A 5,221-nucleotide genomic window follows, 5' to 3' on the forward strand; every position below is an offset into this window, starting at 1 on the left:
AATACATAGGAAGATGTGGCTAAATCTCACAAATGACCAAAATATTCTACCAGTGGAAGATTATTTTGCATTGAAATGCTCCTCTTTTAGATAAATCAAGGATGAACAATTTTTTTCTGTAAAAAAGCTAGATAGTAAATATTTTTGTTTTGTGGGTCACGCAGTCTTTGTCACAACTATTCAGGGTTCAACTCTGTTGTAGCTTGAAAGCAATCATAAAAAGACTTAAACAACTGGGTGTGGCCATGTTCCAATAATACTTTACTTATAAAAACAGACCATAGTTTGCCAACCGCTAACATAATCCAAGGAACATTTCAAAGTCACTCTTTTTACTTATTTAAGTAAACTGGGACCTTAATAGGGAAATAATCTTCCTGTCGAAAGACATGATATACAACATATTATCCATTGCCATGCGCCAGATATCACTTCGAGACAAGATGAGAGGGCTCAGACTGGAAAGCAAAGGCAGAGCACTGAGCACAGAAAGAGAAGCCACTCCCAAGACAATGAGTGGCATTCATTTTGCAAAGGATTGGAAAGGTCAACCATCTCTGAGAACATGGTTGATGTAGTTTTGGTGCTTAAAGCAAACACTGATCATTTATCGATGGAGAGACCGGGAAGTTTCTGAAAATACTAAGAAAGGCTTTATTTAAAGGAAGCAATTCCCAGCACGCACTGGTATGGGACAGGAACGATGTGTGTGTGGGGGGGGGAGCATAATAATTAAGGATCAGCATAACATGGACCATGCAAGATGAAGAGAAAGCTGGACTAGACCAGAACCAAGAACTAGTCTCATAAATACTTAAAAGTATTCACCAGCTCCTTAGTGAAAAGAAATTTAAAAATTAATATCAGAATTCCTTTATATGTCATGTATAATGATAGTACTTAGCTCAAGATATTATTCTATCATTGAGATATTGAAATAATTTCTTTGAAATCTTGTAGTTCAAATGGACCTTGAGAAAATAAGGTACAGGGGGCACCCTGCATTACCTCATTACCAATTTAAGGCTTGGTCAATTTGTTGTGCATCAAGACATTCTTATCCTAAGCATTAAATGTTTATTGTATGGAATCCCATGGGATGAAAAGTTATTTCCAAAGAGGAATTTAAGGAGGAAGACAGTATGGAAAATGACTAGACCATAAGCTTTGCCAGGGCAGGAGTAGAATGATCTGTTTATCACTAATGTCATCTACTCAACTCAAATAGATGTTGAATGAATGAAAGTTTATAGTATATACTTATGTTTAGACTAACTATACACTGTTTATATTTTTATTCTACGTGATGAGTTTAGTCATTCTTAATCTATTTAACAGCTCACTATAAACATCTTACAAAAATCTATTCACACAGCTCTATATAAACTCTCTTCCAGATATTATCTTTATTATATGGCTACATATATGGACTTTACATAACTATCACTGTCAAGATCCTTGCTCAGAATGAGCAAAATTGAATACATAGTGATCATTAATAACAAACCTTCTCTCTGTAGCTGTTCTACATACATGTATAAATACCTCCAAATTTTTGTCTCATCCAGAAAATGACTTTTAAAAAGTCACAGAATTTCCCATTTGAGAGAGTCTCTGAAACAATCCCCATGATATCAAGAGACATCTTTGCGTTGACAATGTATTTAGCAGATTTCTAAAGAGTAGATTCATGAAGTTGGTCTCTTTGACTTGAAGCCAAGTTAAATTGTGTCCTCTCATAGCTATTAGATAGTATTAAATATCGCAGGTTTCTGATGAGACATTGAAAAAGACAATCGCAGCATTTAGGTTCTCTTATGATGTAAAATTCTTTTTTGGAAAACCATCAGCTAAAGCAGAGTACACATGTATTTTATACAATCTAGATATTATATATAAAATAACGTTATAAATATATAATATATTCATTATATATGTGTGTTTACACATATATGTTGGATAATATATAAGATCTTTCACTTCAACTTTGATGATTAAGTTAGCAAAAGTCTTATGCTGAGCCAATCCTTTAAAATGTTTTGGCTGCATAACACTATATTTCTAGAAACAGAGAAATATATCTACATGATTAATTTTAATGCTTTTTTATTTTCATAAAACAAGACTAAATGTTTCCATTTGGCCCTGTGTTTACTTTCTTACTGCCAAAGCCCCACATTGCCAGGGATGTTATTTTGCCATTTTCTTATGCCGTTTCCTACTCTGAGGATTTTCAGATATAATGTAGACTTTTAGAGAAATGAATTGCCTGCAGTGCTTTGCAAAGGTATAATTACATCAAGGACTTCATAAACTAAAAGCCTAATGAAATTATTGCCATGTAATTCTCTGTGGGTTGTTTTATAGTCTGTAATGCTATGTTTAGTATATGTTTTAAAATAACCAAAGCGGCAGTAGAACAACAATAAATATTCACCTAAGTTCTGGCATTATCATAATTTCAACTGAAATTGATATAAATTTGTATGACTAAAGAATTTGAAGACTGATTTTAAATAATTGAAGATATAATAATTGAAGCTTTATCATAAGTGAGACAGAGGAATGAGGCTCGCTCACAAGAACCAAGTAAAATTTTTTAAGGCATAAAGGGGCTTCATACAAATCTCTCTTCCTTGTCTTCTACTAGTTATCCCGGTTATTTGAAAGGCATCTAAAATAATTTTTTTAAATTATTATTAGTTCAGGATGATATTGCAAAGAAAATGAGATTATGGCTATGAGAAGGACTTATTACTTTCAAGAAACTCATATATGTATTCTCTATATACACATATTTGTAAATATATATGTATCATAAAACATAAAGCTTAGCAAAGTTGTTTTTAAATTAAATTTTTGAAAAATGAGACATTCAAATATGTTTTCTGAGAAAGGAAAGCAGAAACAAAACTTTACAATTGTCAATGTCCACCAGAAGCATCCCCAAGTGTGAGGTGCTGGGAAGGGGTGACTAGAAAGTGTGTGTTCGTTGTGATTAAGAATGCAAAGCAGGACTATAATTTTAAAATCTAGCCCACCACTTCTGACCTATGTGGGCAACAGTATATCTAGCCATATAGGATTACTGGGTTCCCATCAGGAATAATCAACCACCCAAACTCAGTGACTTACTTGTAATTCTCAATCATGTAAAGCTACTATAGGTTCACAGAGACCTGCAGGGCAACCAAGATGCTTCAACTGTTCTAACATTCCAATTTCCAGGCTGCTTAAATCTTACCCATCTTCATATTAATAAGGGTCTCCACGCCGTCACAGAGAAAAAGAAAGCATGGGACTCATCAACTCTTACAGGCTTCCATTTTTAACTTGATGAATATATTGATTGTGAACTAGGCAGATAAGAAAATTAAGATACAGTTAACTTGTAATATTTAAAAATTATAACATCCAAGTTTAGTACATGAACGGGCCTAAAAACAATTCAATAAATCGTACAGATCGTACAGATGTAGAAACGGACACTCAGAGAAAGTATAATTTTTGCCCAAAGTTACAGGGCCAGCAATAGCAGAGTCTAGAGTCAAATTCAGATCTCTCTCCTAGCTCCCAACTGGCTGCAATTCCACTTCCAGTCTTTGGAGGTATGCTAATACTCTTGCCTCTCCTGTCATATCCTAGAGACTAGCGCGACGCGGTGGTTAGATGTCCTTTTTCCAAATTTGTATTTAATGGAAAACCCAGAAATGATAGTAATTATAAAGGGAATGCCCCAATACCTCAAATGGTTTTATAACAACTATTATTAATTTTTACTCACTGTATTTTAATAATGTGATACTTACTGTCCAACTCAACTGAAAATCCAGAATTAAATACCATATTGAAGAATAATATTTTTACTTGTGGGCGGGGAAGAATAAGATCTGAGAGAAGAGACAGAATAGCATGCCAGAACTTTGAAAATGATCAAAAATAAGGTCTGTTTATTATTCTGTGCTTTCTGTAGCAACATTATTTTAAGATGAATTTACCCCCAGACCCTGCTTACTCTCACCACACAGCAAGGTCTGTTACTATCAGTAGGGAGAGCTAGAGTGCTGAACTAGCTGTCACAGGTGGTTTTGTTCCCATTTGCTGAGTGAAGGAGAAATTGAACATGTCAAGATAAGCAAAGCGCTCACTATAGTTATTGAAGGATATGGCTGGCAATGACTAATACAATCACTTTCCACTTGAACAGATTCAGGTTCGGTTACCTCTAAAATGTAGCTTCAGTTATCTCTAAAATGTAAGGCATGATCAGAGCTTTATTACCACTTCCATTCATTTAGATCATTACCAAATCAACTTTCTCCTTTCTCTTCCTCTGCTTCCATTTAGACCCCAATACTCTGTGTATGTGGGGGTGGGGGTGGGGGTGGGAGGGGGAAGCAACCCGTGGTCATGAGGCTGAGCTAAAGAGGAATGCTTTAGGGTAGCCAAAGTATCCTGGGAAATAGCTGACCAGAACTACTGCTGTCAGTTAAATCTTTGCTAAGCCATTCATCTGGCAAAACTGACATTTTTTAAAATGAGTTCAGAGATGCTGTTATTCTATGCAACACCCCAGATATTCTGGCTAAAAATGTTTTTGTGGGGCAACCTCCCTTTTAGGCCCTGTATAATGTCATCTGACTTTAACAATGAGGAATATTTATTCAAATGATATCTTGCTGACTTGATGACATTGACAGAAAAGTTACATTCTAAAGCTAGTATGCTTCTACCTAAAGATTCTGCAAAATCTTTTTACTTGTAATGAGGATCATAAATACATGCTTATTATTGTGATATATATACACACAGTTATATATACATATATATGTAAGTTATATACATTATATAACATAGCAAGTATCCTATTCTTTTTAAAAATGGCATTGATAATATTCTTCTTCCAACGGATTAAGAATCAGAGAGGTCTGGATATGAATTAAAGCAGTCCCTTAGTGCAGCAGGTTGGATCTCTCAAACTATTTGTCATTTATATCAAACCTGAGCTAGTATTTGGGCTAGTTTTATATGTCAAAAACAAAGGGGAAGGCTTAGCAAGGACCTTATTTCTTGTTTCGAACAAGGCAGGCTGAGAAGATGCACATCATTTCGCTCACACACTGAACTCCCCTCCCTTTTGTTCCTGCTTCTCTCTTGCTTGGAGCTGACTCCTCCTTCCTGCAGCTCTGAGGATCACTGGCTGACTGAAGAGGACAGCGGT

This window comes from Pteropus alecto, unplaced genomic scaffold (genome assembly GCF_000325575.1).
Source record: "Pteropus alecto unplaced genomic scaffold, ASM32557v1 scaffold81, whole genome shotgun sequence".
NCBI classification, from domain to species: domain Eukaryota; kingdom Metazoa; phylum Chordata; class Mammalia; order Chiroptera; family Pteropodidae; genus Pteropus; species Pteropus alecto.